The sequence below is a fragment of the Lactuca sativa genome, chromosome 5 (genome assembly GCF_002870075.4).
Source record: "Lactuca sativa cultivar Salinas chromosome 5, Lsat_Salinas_v11, whole genome shotgun sequence".
NCBI lineage: Eukaryota > Viridiplantae > Streptophyta > Magnoliopsida > Asterales > Asteraceae > Lactuca > Lactuca sativa.
The window spans coordinates 67,155,842-67,176,439 of NC_056627.2; the positions used below are offsets into that span (position 1 = coordinate 67,155,842).

A 20,598-nucleotide genomic window follows, 5' to 3' on the forward strand; every position below is an offset into this window, starting at 1 on the left:
TTCGAGTTCCATTGCAGTTGGGGCGTTCTTTTGAGGTAATATATGGTCCTTGGGCTATTACTCTTATGGATTCATTATTTTGGGGTTTGTGGGGAGCTTATCTTGGTATGTTTTGGAGTTTGGAAGTTAGATCTGAGGTTGCTACCTCAGATCTGGAGTGGTGATGGTCCTAATGTGCATAAAGTCCCTGTGTTGAGTGTTGGGTGAAGGTATCATGTCCCAAACCTTAACCCTAATGTGCAAAGTGCATAGATCTCTTTGGATTCACGTAAAGTTTGCCACTTTACGTGATGGATGGGTTGTAGGAGGCTAGATCTATGTTATGGATCAATTGCATGGCCTGGAATGCTTCTGTATGGATTCAGACCGGTGGTACTCGGCGAGTCATATGGGTGGACTCGACGAGTTTCTTGAAGATGAGCTGGAACTCGACGAGTTGGAAGAACAACTCGGCGAGTAGGTTGAAGATAGCCTTAGACTCGGCGAGTCTGTTTGTAACACCGAAATTTTCAATATAATTTTTCACAATTTATAAAAACATTTCCCATTAACTTTTCATAAAAACATCAAGTTTAAATCTCAATTCACGTCATACAAAATCCCAAGATCACAAGTATAGCAAAATCCCCTGTGTGTACGGATCAAGCTGGCGCCTTCCCACGGTCATCGCTAGTACCTGAAACAACAACACTAACACTGTAAGCACGAAGCTTAGTGAGTTCCCCAAAATACCACACATAAAACACATATTAGCCACTCGAGGCTATAACTCTATGGGTCCGTGCACCCAGACTCTGTGAACCCTCAGGTTCTAACTCTAGGAACCTTCCGGTTCCAACTCTGTAAACATGCATAGCATAAATCACATAGAAATAATGCAATACAACATATAGCATACATAACATACAAATACTCTGTCACATAACTCTGGTTACCTACTCAAGGTAAAGTATAGTGAGAAGACTCACCTCACGTATCTCGGTATCTCACGAATCCTGGAAATCCCTTGTGCTCGATCCTCTGAGCTCTAATCCTCCTATAGCATCACATGTCCCTAATTAACACTTTTTATCTCTAAGGTTGACTATCCCTAAGAAGTCAACACAGGTCAACTCTGGTCAACGGTCAACGGTCAACTTTGACCGGACTCGGCGAGTGCACAAGGGCAACTCGGCGAGTCTAGACGTTTTCACCAACTCTCTAGGATTCCTTTTTACACGTCGAGTACTCCCCCTGACTCGACGAGTTCCATCTGGCAGAATCGCGGGGCCACCCCGACTCAACTCGCCGAGTTCCAAGAACGACTCGGCGAGTCCCAACTCGACTCAGTCCACCTGTCAACCCTCTCTAACTCGCCCTGACTCACTGAGTCAACCCATGACTCGATTGGACCACTCACTGGCCGGTCCAAGGCAATCTTCAAGCTACTCGCCGAGTCTGCTCATCGGACTCGGCAAGTCCATGCCATGCAATCACTCAAACTCGCTTCTAAGGTCAGATCTGTTCCAACAATTCATAGGTCTGGCCTTTCTAGACTGATTCACCACGTAAAGCCCCAAACTTGGTGCACATACAACCTCTATATGACCATATATGAAGGAATATCAACAAATATCACTACTCAAGGTCATAACCTCCATTGCTCTTCATAAAGCTTGATGAATGAGGCTCTCTGGACCTCTATGGATCCAGATCCAAAGCCTCATCACTAACAAGGGACTATTTGGCCATCCAATCATCCCAACAAAGGTCACAAGAAACCCTAAAACCCAACATACTTCACAAAACAGAAGATGAGCCGAAATCATACCTTTAGATCGAAGATCTAAGCTTCAAATCCACAGAATAGCAACCTCCTTTGCCTCCTCTTGGCTAGAACCTCCCTCTTCTTTTCTAAACAACACACAAAGGTCAAGAAATGCTTCCTTTCTCTCTCAAATCGCTAAAGCACTCTAGGGTTTCTCTCTATGGACTGTTGGGTACAAATGACGGCCATAAGGCCCTTTAAATAGGTCCCAAACCCGAGAAATTAGGGTTTCATTAAACAGCGAGGACTCGCCGAGTCCATATCCTGGACTCGCCGAGTCCAGACGAATCCCGCGTCCAGAATCGCGACCCTACTCGGCGAGTCTAAGCTCCAACTCGCCGAGTCCCCTCTCAAAACACCAAAAATCAAAACAATAAAGGTACCTGGAAATCCGGGCTATTACAATTCTCCCCCACTAGAACTAGACTTCGCCCTCGAAGTCTCGCTCTGAAAATAGCTCCGGATGCTGCTCCCGCATCTCGCGCTCGGGCTCCCAGGTCATCTCCGATCCCTTCCGGTGTTGCCACTAAACCAACACCAGAGGTACCTCCTTGTTCCTCAGAACCTTGATCTTCCGATCCCTGATGGCCACTGGCCTCTCGGCATAATTCAGGCTCGCATCCACCTGAATATCCTCTAATGGAACCACTGCCGACTCATCGGCTATACACTTCCTCAATTGCGACACATGAAAAGTGTCGTGGATCTGCCCCAACTCTGCTGGCAATTCCAAACGATAGGCCACCCGGCCTACCCTCGCAATCACACGAAATGGCCCAATATACCAGGGCCCCAACTTGCCCCTCTTCCTGAATCGAATCACTCCTTTCCAAGGAGAGACCTTCAGGAGAACGAAGTCGCCGACCTGAAACTCAAGCTCGGACCGACGTCTATCTGCATAACTCATCTGTCGGCTCTGGGCGGTCAATAACCTCTGTCTGACCTGCTGAATCTGCTCTGTCGTCTGAAGCACGATCTCTGTACTGCCCATCACTCTCTGCCCAACCTCCCCCAGCAAATGGGGGTCCGACACCTCCTACCATACAACAGCTTAAAGGGTGGCATACCAATGCTCTAATGATGGCTGTTGTTGTAGGAAAACTCTACCAAGGGTAAATACGCATCCCAGCTACCCCCGAAATCCAACACACATGCTCGAAGCATGTCCTCAAGCGTCTGGATCGTCCGCTCACTCTGACCGTCTGTCTGGGGATGATATGCGGTACTAAAATGCAATCTAGTACCCAACTCCTCATGAAATTTCTTCCAGAATTTGGAAGTGAAATGCACATCACGGTCCGAAACGATCGAGATCGGCACCCCATGCCGAGATACCACTTCTCTCACATATATCTCCGCCAACTTCTCCGCTGAAGAACTCTCACTGATGGCAAGGAAGTGAGCGCTCTTCGTCAACCTATCCACAATCACCCAAATTGCATCAACTCCTCTGGCAGTTCTCGGCAATTTGGTGATCAAATCCATAGTGATCTGTTCCCACTTCCACTCGGGAACCTCCAATGGCTGTAACTTGCCATGCGGTCTCTGGTGCTCGGCCTTAACCCTGCGGCAGGTCAAGCACCTCTCAACAAACCAGGCGACCTCCCTCTTCATACAGGGCCACCAATACTCTTTCCTTAAATCCAAATACATCTTCGTAGCCCCCGGATGGATCGAAAATTTCGACCGATGAGCCTCTTCCATCAAAGTAGTACGCGTACCGCCCACAAACGGTACCCAAATCCGACCCTGAAAAGTCATAAGCCCTCGACCATCCGTAACGAACTCTGAAACCAAACCAACGACCCGTTCCCTCTTCTGCATCTCCGGTTGCATAGCCTCGGCTTGTGCCCCACGAATGGCATCCAATACTGGAGCTATCACGGTCAATCTCAAACATAAATCTCTCAGTGGAGTGCTCTCCGCCCTGCGGCTCAACGCGTCGGCCACCACATTGGCCTTGCCCGGGTGGTACAAGATCTCACAATCATAATCCTTGACCACATCTAACCACCTCCTCTGCCGCATATTTAGGTTGGACTGATCCCTCAAGTACTTCAAACTCTTATGGTCCGTGTATATCGTACACCGAACCCCATATAAGTAGTGACGCCAAATCTTGAGGGCGAACACTACTGCCCCCAACTCTAGATCATGCGTGGGATATCTCGTCTCATGAGGCTTCAACTGCCTCGATGCATATGCTATCACATGTCCCCTCTGCATCAACACCGCACCCAGCCCCAAAATCGATGCATCACAATATACTACAAAATCCTCCATCCCTTCCGGGAGAGCTAATATCGGGGCTTCGCACAACTTTTGGCGAAGTGTCTCAAAGGAGGTCTGCTGCTTGGGACCCCATGAAAATGCAACGCCCTTTCGGGTCAATCTGGTGAGTGGCACTGCGATCTTGGAGAAATCCTTGATAAATCTCCGATAATACCCTGCCAATCCAAGGAAACTCCTGATCTCAGAGGGTGACTTTGGCACCTCCCAACTCATCACCGCCTCAACCTTGGCCGGATCGACCAATATCCCGTCCTGATTAATGAGATGTCCAAGGAACTGGACCTCCCGCAACCAGAAATCACACTTGAAGAACTTTGAATAAAGCTTCTCCGATCTCAAAACCCCAAGGACCTCCCTCAAATGCTCCTCATGCTGCTCTCTAGATCTCGAATATACCAGAATATCATCGATAAATACAATCACCGACCGATCCAACATCGGCCTGCATACCCTCTTCATGAGATCCATGAACACAGCCGGGCCATTGGTGAGCCCAAAAGGCATCACCACAAACTCATAATGCCCATATCGCGTCCTGAACGCTGTCTTCTAGACGTTCTCATCCCGCACTCTCACTTGATGATATCCCGACCTCAAATCGATCTTGGAGAACCAAGATGCTCCCTGCAACTGATCAAATAAAACGTCAATCCTCGGTAACGGGTAACGGTTCTTGACCGTCAGCTTGTTCAACTCCCGGTAGTCAATGCACATCCGGTGTGAACCATCCTTCTTCTTGACGAACAGAATAGGTGCTCCCCACGGCGAGCTGCTCGGCCGAATAAATCCCTTCCCCAGCAACTCCTGAAGCTGCGAGGATAACTCCTGCATCTCTGGAGGTGCAAGAAGATAAGGCACCTTAGCGATAGGTGCGGCCCCCAGAACCAAATCAATACCAAACTCCACTTGCCTCATAGGAGGCACACCCGGCAACTCCTCGGGAAAAACATCTGGAAACTCACGCACCACCAGTACCTCCTCAACTGAACTCGGTCTCTCGGAAGTCGCTCGCGTATCCATCACATACGCCACAAAACCCTTACAGCCCTGCTGTAGACACTGCCTCGCCCTAGCAGCCGAACAAAAAGCTGATCCTGAACGTGTACCCTCGCCGTACACTGAAAGAACTCCTCCACTAGGGTTTCGTATGGTCACCAGCTGACGCTCACAGTCGATAACCGCGCCGAATCGGCTCAACCAGTCCATGCCCACAATGACACAGACATCACCCATCGCAATAGGAATCAGATCAATCGGAAACTCAACCCCGAAAATCTCTAACACACATCCTCGGAGAACCTCCGTGGCACAAATCACTCTATCGTCAGCTATGGAAACTCTCAGAGGTCGACTCAATGCCTCACGACTAACACTGATATGCTGACTAAAGGCCAAAGATACAAAAGACCGACTTGCACCCGAGTCAAATAACATTAATGCAGGCATAGAGCTCACAAGGAAAGTACGTACACATAACATAATATAAGCATAAAATCTCAACATCAAAATAAATACATGAAAGGAAACATACCAGCCACAACATCGGGCGCAGCGCGGACCTCCTCCGCAGTCAGCTGGAAGGCTCTCCCTCGAGCTCTCGGCGCCTCGGCCTTCACAGGTCGACTCTCTGTAGCTCTGATGGCGGCAGGAGTAGATCCCTGAGATGCTCCGCGCAACTACGGACACTCGGCCTTCCGGTGTCCGGTCTGGTTGCAGTGAAAACACACTGCGAACCCCTTGGGGTAGTCCTTGGCCATGTGCCCCTCCTTGCCACATTTGTAGCAAGACCCCGCTCGGCAAACTCCGTCATGACCCTTGCCGCACTTCCCGCAAGTGCGGCCCTTCTGGCTCCCTGATCTGGGATCAGTGGGCTTGGCCCGCCTGGCTGCCGGCTGCGACTGTGCCGTTCGCCGATCCCTCCCCTGAGACTCTGCCTCCTCCCTGGCCTGAGTCTCAAGCTCAATCTCCCTCTTCCGGGCATTTGCCTGAAGCTCGGCAGATGTCCGGTACGAGGAGTTCGCAGTGAACTCCCGAATATCCCGCCTCAAAATGCTAAAGTAGCGGCTCATACGTGCCTGCTCAGTGGACACGTGCTCAGGGCAGAACATTGCCCTTTCATGGAACATCCTCGTGATCGCTGTAACTGACTCACTACCCTGCTTGAGGGTCAGAAACTCCTGTGCCAAACGCTCCCTCTCCACCTGGGGAACGTACTCATCCCGGAACATGGTAGTGAACCTCTCCCAGGTCACCGCCGAAAGCTCAGCAGGTGTATAATGCGCCGTCACAAACTTCCACCAGTCCTTCGCTCCCAAGCGAAGCTGGTTCAGCGCGAACCGAACCTTCAAATGCTCAGGAGACGAGCAAGTGAAGAAACACCCCTCAATATCAGATATCCACCTCATAGCTGCCACCGGATCCTGAGTCCCATCAAACTCTGGTGGTTTTGTGTTGCTGAACTCGCGGAACAGCAACGCATCACCACCCTGCGGCCTCGCAGCAGCAATCGCTGCGGTAGCCGCTGCAGCAGCAGCCTCAGAAAGAGCGGCATAACGCTCATCAAACGTCTCAATCAATGTGGTCCTTATAGACCCAAACATCTCCGATATCTCTGCCCTGATGGCCGCAGCCACCTCCTCCTGAATGATCCGGCGGATCTCCTCCTCACTGGTACCACTGCTCTCGGGCATCAAACATGTCCTCACCATGATCTACCTCTGAAATACAACATACGATAAATTATAATCCACACGAGCATACTCACACTCGTCAACTCTTCCCTCCTTGATTCTTGGCATTCCAAAGATTCTTACTTGGGCTGCACACCGCTCCGGTGCTTCCAGTAGTACGGGCCCAATACTACTGTCCGCACCGCACCAGAATACACTCCAAGTCCTCCTCTTCGGATCCCAAGTCCCAAGTACTCTATCATGCGTAAACCACTCTCTAATAGATCTCTCATAAGCCCCTCACTGCTACCTACTCACTCTCAAGCATCTCGTAGCAGCTCACCTCTCCCTAGGCTAAGGCATCACAAATCAGGCCACTCTAATCCTAATAGTAATACCTCGCCTACTCTAGCATGCAGATACGTCGTATCAATATCAATATCACATAATATAAAGGTATTTTGGGAAATCACCGTTCGGGCGCTGACTGATCGTACACACATCTCTTGCTCTGCGTTTTTCAAAAATCTTTTACTCTTTTCGAAAATACATCTCAAATCCTCAGTTTGAGTTCAAATACGCCCTAAGGTGTACTCGAATCCCTCAAACCTGGCTCTGATACCAACTTGTAACACTGAAATTTTCAATATAATTTTTCACAATTTATAAAAACATTTCCCATTAACTTTTCATAAAAACATCAAGTTTAAATCTCAATTCACATCATACAAAATCCCAAGATCACAAGTATAGCAAAATCACCTGTGTACGGATCAAGCCGGCGCCTTCCCACGGTCATCGCTAGTACCTGAAACAACACTAACACTGTAAGCACGAAGCTTAGTGAGTTCCCCAAAATACCACATATAAAACACATATTAGCCACTCGAGGCTATAACTCTATGGGTCCGTGCACCCAGACTATGTGAACCCTCAGTTTCTAACTCTAGGAACCTTCCGGTTCCAACTCTGTAAACATGCACAACATAAATCACATAGAAATAATGCAGTACAACATATAGCATACATAACATACAAATACTCTGTCACATAACTCTGGTTACCTACTCAAGGTAAAGTATAGTGAGAAGACTCACCTCGCGTATCTCGGTATCTCACGAATCCTGGAAATCCCTCGTGCTCGATCCTCTGAGCTCTAATCCTCCTATAACATCAGATGTCTGTAATTAACACTTTTTATCTCTAAGGTTGACTATCCCTAAGAAGTCAACACAGGTCAACTCTGGTCAACGGTCAACGGTCAACTTTGACCGGACTCGGCGAGTGCACAAGGGCAACTCGGTGAGTCTAGACGTTTTCACTAACTCTCTAGGATTCCTTTTTACACGTCGAGTACTCCCCCTGACTCGATGAGTTCCATCTGGCAGAATCGTGGGGCCACCCCGACTCGACTCGTCGAGTTCGAAGAACGACTCGGCGAGTCCCAGCTCGACTCAGTCCACCTGTCAACCCTCTCTAACTCGCCCTGACTCACTGAGTCAAACCATGACTCGACTGGACCACTCACTGGCCGGTCCAAGGCAATCTTCAAGCTACTCGCCGAGTCTGCTCATCGGACTCGGCGAGTCCATGCCATGCAATCACTCAAACTCGCTTCTAAGGTCAGATCTGTTCCAACAATTCATAGATCTGGCCTTTCTAGACTGATTCACCACGTAAAGCCCCAAACTTGGTGCACATACAACCTCTATATGACCATATATGAAGGAATATCAACAAATATCACTACTCAAGGTCATAACCTCCATTGCTCTTCATAAAGCTTGATGAATGAGGCTCTCTGGACCTCTATGGATCCAGATCCAAAGCCTCATCACTAACAAGGGACTATTTGTCCATCCAATCATCCCAACAAAGGTCACAAGAAACCCTAAAACCCAACATACTTCACAAAACAGAAGATGAGCCGAAATCATACCTTTAGATCGAAGATCTAAGCTTCAAATCCACAGAATAGCAACCTCCTTTGCCTCCTCTTGGCTAGAACCTCCCTCTTCTTTGCTAAACAACACACAAAGGTCAAGAAATGCTTCCTTTCTCTCTCAAATCGCTAAAGCACTCTAGGGTTTCTCTCTATGGACTGTTGGGTACAAATGACGGCCATAAGGCCCTTTAAAAAGTTCCCAACCCGAGAAATTAGGGTTTCATTAAACAGCGAGGACTCGCCGAGTCCATATCCTGGACTCGCCGAGTCCAGACGAATCCCGCGTCCAGAATCGCGACCCTACTCGGCGAGTCTAAGCTCCAACTCGCCGAGTCCCCTCTCAAAACACCAAAAATCAAAACAATAAAGGTACCTGGGAATCCGGGCTGTTACACTATTCTTGGACTCGGCGAGTCTTGTCGAAGAGTCCCAATATTTTCTTGGTGAGTCGAGAATCGGCGAGTCAAAGGATGACTCGGTGAGTTGTGGGCGAGTGGACTCAGAGTTGTTGGACTCCACGAGTCTCGGGGTGACTCGGCGAGTTAGGTCGCGGATTGAGGGAAGTTCTGAGTATGGGGACTCGGCGAGTCATCAGGTTGACTCGGCGAGTAGAGTCAGTCAGGGGTTGACTTTGACCTTGTCCATAGGTTGACCAGTTGTCTTTCAGGGGTATTTTGGTAATTAAGGGTATTTATTGAGTTGAGTGTGTTGGTGTTCAGTGGAGGAGTTCGTGTCGGAGCTTGGAGCAGCGGGATCTTATCCTTTCAGCCGGCAGTTTTGAGGTGAGTTATCCTCACTTTATCAACAGGGTCTAAGGCACCAAGGCCGGCCCTTATCGGATTGAGATCCGAGTAGTTGTTGTTATGTTGTTGCTCTGATATCTTTGCATCTTGAGAGCTAGGATGGTATATGTTAGAGACCTGATTGAGATCATTATCCTGAGAGATAGGGAGGTGCTATGATAGAGACCTGTTAGGTCGGTATCCTGGTTAGGATGATGATATGTTATGTGATCTGTTTGATCTGCTTGTTGACTGTGAATTGCTATATGATTGTATGTATATGTGCACATGGTTGTTTGGACTGGAGTTGGGTTGAGGCGGGTCCTACTTTGTGTTGTAGGCCAAGATACCCAGGGAGGACCGGTTTTTCCGAAGGCCCATCGAGCGGTCCGGATAGGCTGTAGGCCCCAAGAGGGCGAACCAGACGTGCCAAGGCTCGGAGAGTGGACCAGGTAGACTGAAGGCCCGATGTGGGCGGACCAGTCATACTGTAGACTCTGAGAGTGGACCAGGTGGATTGAAGGCCCGGTGCGAGCGAACCAATCACACTGCAGACTCGATGTATGTGGTTAGATTCGGGGAGTGGACCAGGTGGATTGAAGGCCCGGTGCGGGCGGACCAATCACACTGGAGACTCGAGGTTTATGGCTCGACTCAAAGAGTGGACCAGGTGGACTGTAGGCCGGTACGGCGGACCAGTCCCACAGTAGACCCGAAGTGCATGGTTGTTCTGTGATCAGATATGTTGTGGCATGTTATGCATGTATGGTGTATGTGGTTGGTATTTTGGGGATATCTCACTAAGCTTTCGGGCTTACAGTTGTGGTTTTATGTTTTTCAGGTTCTTCAGGAGACCATGATCTTACCGCTCCTCATGATTTTGTAGTAATGTGATTCTGGGAATACGTTAAATGTTTTGTATTGAAAACCTTTTTGTAAAGATTTAATGGAATCGAGCTGTTTTTGAAAACTTTAAAATTGGTTGTATTTTTCAGTCGTTACAAACAAGACCGGTCACCGGATGGAGAGTTTGCATCGACTATCGCAAACTCAATGTTGCAACATCAAAGGACCATTTTCCTCTCCTTTTTATTGATCAATAATTGAGAAATTTTCTGATAAAAAGTTTTATTGTTTTTTGGATGGATACTCGGGGTATAATCAAATTGCCATCCACCCCGAGGATCAATCCAAAACCACATTCACGTGTCCCTATGGCACCTTGGCTTTCCGAAGGATTCCATTCGGCTTGTGTAATGCCCCCGCCACATTCCAAAGATGTATGATGACTATTTTTTCAGACATGGTGGGGGATGCATTAGAAATTTTCATGGATGATTTTTCTATTTTTGGATCATCTTTTGAGACATGTTTAGACCAATTAGAAAAAGTTTTGAAACGTTATTTGGAGTCTAATTTGGTTTTAAGTTGGGAGAAGAGTCATTTCATGGTAAAAAAGGGAATATTACTTGGCCATGTTGTCTCCGAGTGTGGTTTTCAAGTCGACCGGGCCAAAGTACAAATTACATCTACTCTTCCCCCACCAACTTCGGTAAAAGGCGTTCGTTCTTTTCTTGGACATGCCGACTTTTATTGAAGATTTATCAAGGATTTTAGTGCAATCTCAAAACCTCTTTGTAATTTACTTTTAAAAGACGCACCATTTTCCTTTGATAAAGCATTTCTTGAATCTTTTACCACATTAAAGAACAAACTTGTTGATGCCCCAATCATGCAATCACCCTATTGGACTTTACCTTTCGAAATTATGTGTGATGCGAGTGATTACGCGGTAGGGGCAGTTTTGGGACAACGGGTGAATAAAAAACCAGTTGCAATTTGTTATGTGAGTAAAACTTTTTCGGATGCACAATTGAATTACACTACTACCGAAAAAGAGTTGCTTGCAGTCGTGTTTGCACTTGACAAATTTAGAACTTACATATGGGGATCTAAAGTTGTAATTTTTACCGACCATAGTGTCATTCGCCACCACTTGGAAAAGAAGGATGCCAAACCACGTCTCATAAGATGGACCCTTCTTCTTCAAGAGTTTGAACTTGAAATTCGGGACAAAAAGGGTTCCAAAAATTTTGTATCGGATCATTTATCTAGAATAACTAATAATGATAACTCAACGGAAGTTATTCAAAAAAAACTTTCCGGATGAGCATATTCTTGCTGTTAAAACAATACCATGGTTTGCTAGTTTAGTGAATTACTTTGTGACAGGGGAAACTCCATTGTATTGGAATGCTCAACAAAGGAGGTTGTTCCACTCTCTAACAAAATACTACATATGGGAGGACCCGGATCTTTTCAAAATCGGAGCGGATCTAGACATTAGGAGATGTGTACCACATACAGAGCAAGAAGACATTCTTCGACACTACCATTCATATGCATGTTGAGGACATTTTAGTGCCAAAAAGACAGGGCACCAGGTTCTACAAAGCGTTTTTTCTGGCCCTCTATTTTTAAAGATGCACATACATTCGTTAAAGCCTGTATTCGTTGCCAACAAGTTGGGGGGATCTCATGACGAGACATGATGCCAATGACCCCAATTTTAGTAGTTGAAATTTTTGATGTATGGGGCATTGACTTTATGGGCCCGTTCCTCACTTCTTTTAGCAATCTATACATTCTTGTAGCCATTGATTATGTATCAAAATGGGTCGAAGCCGAGGCTACATGTACGAATGACCATAGTGTTGTTTGGAAATTTGTCAAAAAGAACATCTTTTCTAGGCATGGAATCCCTCAAATGATTATTAGTGACGGGGGTTCCCATTTTAAAAATTGGCATTTTGCAAAGTTAAAACATTATGGTGTCACTCATAGGATTGCTGCTCCATATCACCCACAAACAAGTGGACAAGTAGAGGTGTCAAATAGAGAAATAAAACGCATCTTGGAAAAGACTGTTCGTCCCGACCGAAAAGATTGGTCCCTAAGATTAGATGATGCATTATGGGCATATCGAACAGCCTATAAGATGCCCATTGGAATGTCCCCGTATCGGCTTGTTTATGGGAAACCATGCCATCTCCTGGTGGAGCTGGAACACCATGCCATGTGGGCCATAAAAAATGCTAATTTTGAATTGAGTGATGCAGGTACGGAAAGAAAACTCCAAATTGTTGAATTGGAAGAAATTCGAAAGGAAGCTTACGAAAGCTCAAAAATCTATAAAGAAAAGACGAAAGCATTTCACGATCGACACATTGTCTGGAAATAATTCTTTGAAGGACAATTGGTGTGGCTATTTAACTCTCATCTCAAACTCTTCCACGGAAAGCTTCGGAGTAAATGGAGTGGACCATTTGTGGTGACAAATATGGCAGATCACAGTGCCATTGAAATCAAGGACACGAAAGGTGGTGAACCATTCAAGGTAAACAGACAAACACTCAAACCATACATTCGAATGGTAGATGGTGAAACGACACTTGTTAAGAAAACAACGCTAGAGGTACCTCAATATTCAGATGCAACTTAGTCGAGGTAAACCATCCGGCTGAAGACGTAAAAATTAGCACTTCTCGGGAGGCAACCCGCGGTTTGGTGTGTTTTTACTTTTATTTTTCATTTTGTGTGTTTTTATTTTTTGTATCGAGGATGATCCAAGGTGTAAAGTTGGGAAGTGGGTATTTAACTGTTTTTTTTAAATATATATATATATATATATATATATATATATATATATATATATATATATATATATATATATATATATATATATATATATATATATATATATATATATATATATATATATATATATATATATATAACTCAGGCATCCTAGGAGACGTCTTAGACGCCGTCGGGCAGTCACTTTTTTCCCCCGATGAAAACCCTTTGCGAAATTACGAAAATGCCCCTGTTTGAGAGAGACGTCCTAGGACGCGTCTAAGACGCCAACGCGTTTCTGGCCGTTATAGATGCGTTTTATAGCTGTTTCCTGCATCTTCTTCCCCCACTTCTTTCTCCAAATTGCCATAGCCGAAACCCACTTGTTTTTGCCCATTTTCTTCGATTTCTTGACCAAAAGTCAACGAAAATTTGTGATTTTTGTTGCAATCTTCAAGAAATCAAGTAAGAAACATCACATTGCAAGATTTACACACTCTAATCACTTATTTGGGGCCAATTTCAAAACCCACAAAAAGTAGGTTTTGAAATTTTGACTTATTTTGGGTTTTTGCTTCAAGTTGTTGGTTGATCTTCACTAGAAACACATTTTCAACAAGGTATGTGCTTCAAAACTCTGTCTTTTAGTTGAATTTCGAAAAATTTTCATGTATGTTCATATATGTTTGAAATTTTGAAAAAGATGAAGAATATCATATATATTGGTATGAATTCCTGTGAATTAGTGTTTGTAGTTATTAGAAGTATGTTCTAAACAAGTTGCATGTCTCATGTGTGAATTTTTCTGGAAATTGAATTTTTTGTTAATTGTAAAAAAAACATATAATTTTGGAAAATCATTGTTATGTTTACATTTGTGCTTAGATTAAAATTCAAGTTTTTAGGAAAATTTGACACTGCATTATTAGTTTGAATAGTTATTTGTTACAGTTCTCTTTTGGTTTTAGTTAGAACTTGTCAGTTGTAGTTAAACTTGGGTTTATCTGTGTTTTACTGATTGGATAAATTTTTGAAAAATATTTAGTTATTGAAAACATAACAGGACTTAAAACAGTTATTTATTTAGACTGAATTTATTTTAACTTTGTTTGGAACAACTTGCCAAATGGATTATTGTTTTATTTTTGTGACATTTGATATGTTTGATGACAAGTTTTGTTTTGTGGTTTTGTGTGTGGTTGATTTTGCAGATGCCAGCAAAGAGATCAAGGGTAGCATCATCAAGTAGTGCAGCCAGACAACCAGCTAGACAGCCGAAGCCGAATGTACCTGTGGCTTTTGACCCACAGTACCAAACATTGCATGAGCATCCGGACGACATTCGCCCAACAATTTATGAGGCGACTCATCCGATTACGGGTTTTATTTTAGAGTACATGGTGGAGCGACCGAGCTTCACTGGGTACAATATTGTGGAGGCGTTTGATCGCTATGGACGGGGTGGAGCGTTGGACTTCAATTCCACACATATTTATGTTGACATAGTGCGGGAATGGATGAGGACACTTCGACGTGTCAAGGTGCCTAGTAGGCCGGAGGAGTTGCAGCTGATTAGGACGGTTCGTACTCACGATATAGTGATGACTATGCAGGGTATTCGGGACATGTTTCATGTAGACACTCGATATCATCTGCATGATCTTGAGAATCAGCTGACTGAGTATAGATGTATTGACACAAGGGGGGAGGGGTAACCCAGGGTTTAGCGTGACAGAAGTATACCGTACAACATTCCGTGAGGGGACGAGGGTATACGACATATTTCGCAAATTGGTACCCTTAGCGAAGGCATTGCATAACATTATCACGGGAAATGTGAACCCGAGGAATAGTGATCCCAGGGCGGTGAGGACACAGGATTTATATGTATTATATGGATTGATGATAGGATCCATATTTATTTCTTATGCATATAATGATATGTGCAATATATGGTCGTGTTTTGATATCCAATACAGAGTCACCACTCCCCATGTCGCCCTGATATCGACATCTGTGACTAGAGAGCAGGGGAATAGAATCAGGGTCCCACAAGTTACATCATACCTGCATATCCTTCACCCTACACCCACTTCTTTTAGACACATCTCATTTCATGTTGAAAATGGTAGACTGCCACAAACCTGACATACATGACACCACTCGGAGTGGGGGATAAGGAGCCATTCGTTGGCGATTTTTAGGAGGATCATCAGCAGCAACAGGGACAAGCAGCAGGTCAGGGATGGAATATGCATGCAACTTGGGAGGACTTTGTGGGGAGACAAAACACACATAACCAGGAGGTGCAGGCTTGGATGGGGAGAACATATATAAGGATGGAGGGTGTCGACACAACACTAGCGGACCTTACTGAGCAGATGCGACAGGTTAGCATTACAGCTAGCAACACTTATAGTGTTGCCACTCGTCAGCTGTACCAGCAGGAGTACTATGTAGATGTCGCCTACAGATAGAGTTGTGTCCAGTATGAACCGATGGACATTGATTAGCCACAATATCGATATCGAGCTCCAGCTCCGGTCTTCTACTGATCTGGGGATCCGAGCAACTATCCACTGCCATCCGAGTATGAGCATTATCAGCCGCCACCAGCTACAGAGGACTCTACTCGCTTTGAGGATTTAGTTGGATCAATCTTTGGGTATCCTCCACCATACCCACGTTATCATCCACAGCCGCCCCCGCAGTGAACTTTGGTGAGATCCTCTTTTGATTTTTATTTTTATGGTTGTGTGATGAAGGCTTTCTTTTTCTTTTTATTTTTTATTTTTCTTTTGATTTTCATGTCTTTATTTGGGATGAATGTACTGCTATTAAGCTTATTATTATTATTATTATTATTCTCTCCTGAGTTGGTTCTATGAAATATGTGATGAGTTAGTAGCATCTTTATATCTTGAATGTAACTCGTCAAGATGGAAAATCATAGGAGTTTCGTATATCGAGTCATAATATCTATTTAATATTGATCTTGTGGGTTGCTCAGCCGGTTTGGAAAATTTATATATATATATATATATATATATATATATATATATATATATATATATATATATATATATAGAAAATTGTTATGTGAAATACCCAAGTGTTTGAAAAATGAAGGTTTTTGGCTTGAGCCTACGATCTTTCAATTGAGGACCCAACCGAACAATATGTGTCATCACGCTCTGAGTACTTGGTCTTACTTACTCCTGCACCTTTGGGGTTGGGAGGGGTCTATTATTGTTTTCACACAGCCAAAAAGCATCATAAAGCATTGAAGAACTTCAAAGTATATATATTCAAGCTAAAGTCAAATACAAAGATGATCAAATCCGATGAAGCGTCAAAGAACTTGAAGAATGCACAATGAAGACAAATTTGAAGAAAAGTTCAAGTTCAAGATATTGTGTGAAACAATATGTGACCCCTCGATAGTGGGAGTGTATGGGTAGGTCCATTAAGTGTTACCGACCGCGCTAACTATGTTAGTGAACCTTGAAAAGGGGACTTTGGCAATGAGTTCAACTGATTACTCATGAGGTTGACTATTGGAAAGGGTTCAAAAAGTGAAGGGTTTCAAACAACAAAGTAAAATAAGCATAACATGTGTTTTGAGTATAAAAGTCCTCATGTGAAACTAATAATCCCCAAAATCAATATATTGTGCTTATTAAATATTGTAATAAAGTGTACGGAATTCGTGATTCCATTGAGTTTTTCTTAGGATAAGAATGTAAGACTACACTGATTATTTCAGGCCAATCTCGGGACAAGTTTGGAATAAAGTTGGGGAGGTTTGATAAGTCCATTTTATGAATGTACTAAATTGTCATAAATCTATTGAATTGATGTATAATTGTCCAAGAATGGCACTACTTTGATGAGTTGTTGAACTTCATATGCAGGTCAATATATTGTACTAAAAGTGGGCGGAACTTGCAAGTAAAACGGATTGCTAAAGGAATGTAGAAACGTTGTTGGGAAAATTGACCATGCTTGAATGTTTTGGTCATATATCAAGTTCTGGAGCTCCGATTGACATGAGTACAGATATTTAGGAAACTAGACATGATTTGCTACAACTTTCGTGTTTTGTGTTTCTGCTAGTTATGTCGTTTTGACCACCATAACTTGCACGGAAGATGAAGGACGCCTCCAGCCGTCTAAGACGTCCCCTAGGACGTCTAGGTCAAACAGTCAGCATTTTGTCGTTATTTCAGAGCAGAAAAGAAGGGAGAGCTCCGTCGGTGTCTTACATGGTGTCTAAGACGTCCCCTAGGACGTCTGGGCGTTTTAGGGACGTCCCGTGTTGGAACGGTGTGTTTCGGAAAGTTTGGAAATCAAGTAAGGGCATCCTAGAAAGCGTTTAAGACGTCTCCTATGTTGTTGGCCATTTTTTTAGTGTATTTCAAGGACGGCAGAAGGCATGTTAGGACGTACAAAGAATGCTTGGGCGTTATACACGGCGTCTAAGACGTCTCCTAGGACGTCCAACGTCCCACATTGCCCAATTTCATTATTTTTTGTCTCACACTATAAATAGGGACTTGTGAATTCGTTTTTAGGGTTACCACCTGCGATTTTCAGATTTTTTCCTCTGTTCTTGAGGCTTCTAAAACCCTTGGAAAGATTTGGAAACACAAGTCCATTCCATTTCAATCCGGATTCAAGGTAAGATTCAATTCAATTCATCATCAAGCAACCTTTTAAGATCATTCAACCGGTGATTCTCATCAATTCTAGTAACTTTCAGAAACGATTACTTCTTCCCAAGGTTTATTTGTTTCATATTTTGATAATTAGGCTACATTTGGTTGATGATTCTACGTTCGTTTATGAATTCTATTATGCATTTTATTCATTTTAATAAAGTTATTTGTTTTGTGAACTCAATGGAAGGCTAAACTGTTAGGGTTACTTCCGGGGATGTTTAGGACTTTTTGATGAACACACTTGATTATTACTTGATTCTAGTTGATTTAATTGTTGTTTTATGCTTCATATGATTATCTTTGGTAATGATGAGTGAAATTGGGTTGTATGAATTGTTTGATGTCATAATTAAGATAGTTTATTGTCATTTCATCATTTGTTCCAAGTTCAATTAGTTTAGAAATAAAGACAAGTGACTGAATCAACATATATTATTCCAACTTATGATATTGAATGTTAATGTGGTAATAAGTAGTTGTAAGACATTTTATTGCTAGTTCATTAATTGTAATCCATTTAGACATAAATGAGTAAGACAACTAGTTGAATGAACATCTAGTGTACCCAAAACTATGTGTTACAAGTTAATAAACCCCAATTGCATCTATGTAATTGAATTAGGATTCTAGGGAAGAAAGTGTGTGAATCCAAATTATCCATAACTGAATCGGGAGTACTCTAGTTTTCTCATTGAGATTTTTATTTTTAATTAATAAATTTCCAAGCTTTTGTTTGAATTTTGTTGTAATCTTTTTCGTGACAATTGCTAGTAATAATTTTCTTTTTATTGATTGCTTTGACACAAAGTTTAACCACGAACTCCTTGTGGATTCGACCCGACTTACCCTATCTACTTAGGTTAGTTGGTTTATTTTTGACAGAGACAACGACCTCAATCAACAAACACCTCGATGAGGTCAATGACATCGCTGATTACTTCAATATTTTGAATGTACCACAAGCAAAGGTGTTGTTGAGAAAGCTTCCAATTAAATTCAAAGGAGCAGCAAAATATTGGTTGAAGGCACTTACACTAGGTACAAACACCACTTGGGCGTAGATGCTTGAATAATTCCTGCAACAAAATTTCCTACCATCCAAGTTTGCCAAACTTAAGAAAGCCATGTCCAATTTCGAGCAAAAAGTGGGGGAGTATTTTTATGAGGCATAGGAGCCATACATGGGTTTAATAAGGAATTGTCCCCTAAATGACCTAAAAGAACAACAAGAAGTCTTGATCTTCAACAATGTAATGCCCTGTTTCGAATCGATACCCATTTTAGGTGTGGGTAATGAAATGTAGATATTTCGGGCGTTTTTGATTTGGTTTTAGAGCCAAGGGGTTTTTTGGTAATATGGCAGCATGCTTTTATTGTAAATTAGATGTGTTCGGGAAACCTTAAGTCAAGTGTGAGTTGATAATAGTGTAGAGCTTCTCTATACCTTTTAATGGAAATAAGTATGGTCAAAATTGGAGTTGTATCAAAGAGGTTAAGGCGACCATATTGAATTAGGGTTTAGGGAAAACCCTAATATGTGGGGCAAACCAAGGTAGTGCATGGGGCGTAATGATGCGAAGGTGGGCACACGATTCGTAGTAAGGAGTATGCGTAGCATAATATCAAGCTGGGATCGGGGTGCGAGACCTCATACACTGGGCATACGAGGGTAAGTATGAAACTCTAATTTTAGGGATGTAACCTATATAAGATTAATGTTAATCCATTTGGTTCATTTCTAAGCTAGCTTCCACACCATAAATACCCCAAATCGACCTTGTAGCCTCTTGGAGGTGTTCTTGAGCTATTGGGAGGCTTTGATGCTTATTTTTGCCCTTGGGAAGGAAAGAAGAGAAGCTTGAAGTTGTTTTGCTTGGTGGTAAAGTGTTGGATCGAGAATTATCACCTTGTGGGGAAACTTTTTGAGGTATCAAGTTTGCATCTTGGCTTGTGTATGATTAGATCTATTCATGACTAGTTTATTGTGATGTTGGTCTTCTTTTTGAGTTATGGTGAAGCTAGGTTGTTTAAGGGATTATCCTTTCAGATATGAGCTTGTTTTGGTGTCCTTGAGCATAAAGGTGCAAGCTTTATGTGTTTTATGGAGTCATGCATGCATTAAGTGAACCAATAAGTCCCTTTTATGCTTAAGAGCTTCTTTTAGTTATGTATGAACATAAAGTTGACAAATTTACTTGGTATTTAAGCTAAAGGAGGTCGGATCTATGGTTTGGAAAGCATTATCTTAATGGATTTAGTGAAAATCGAGCTTGGGTTGAATGAGGATGAGTACGTTGGAAATACAACCAGGTACCCTTAGCGTACAAGCCTTCAAACGAGTTCGCCGCACTAGGGATGAGCATTTGGACTAGGGAACCGGCCGGAACCAGGTGCGGAACTGGAACTAGAAACAGATAGAACCGATCGTGATGGAACCCGGAACCGGTGGAACTGAAAAAAACTGGTAGAACCAGAAAAAACCGAAACCGTATTTTGCTATTTCTTGAGGACTAGTTCCAACATTGAACACATGGCAAGAACAGATAGAACCGGCGGTCCGGTTCGATTCTTAATTTCGCTGGCTTCGGTTCTCGGGCTGGTTCTTGTCGGTTCGGTTCCTTTGCTCATCCCTACGTCGCACATGTGTGCATGTACGCCCCACGTACTTAGTCTGAATGGGCTTTGAGTATTTTGGCTTTGATTTGCGTTTAGCTGCTTGGGCCTTTGTTGGGCCAATTAAGAATAT

General features: G+C 43.5%; 1 non-coding gene across 1 annotated transcript; it reads right to left on the bottom strand.

Annotated features, from left to right (window-relative positions):
• Nucleotides 1–18,961: 18,961 nt before the first annotated feature.
• LOC111908434 (small nucleolar RNA R71) lies at nucleotides 18,962–19,068 on the bottom strand. The gene has a single exon (XR_002855879.1). It is a non-coding gene; the product is annotated as a small nucleolar RNA R71 (small nucleolar RNA).
• Nucleotides 19,069–20,598: the final 1,530 nt, after the last annotated feature.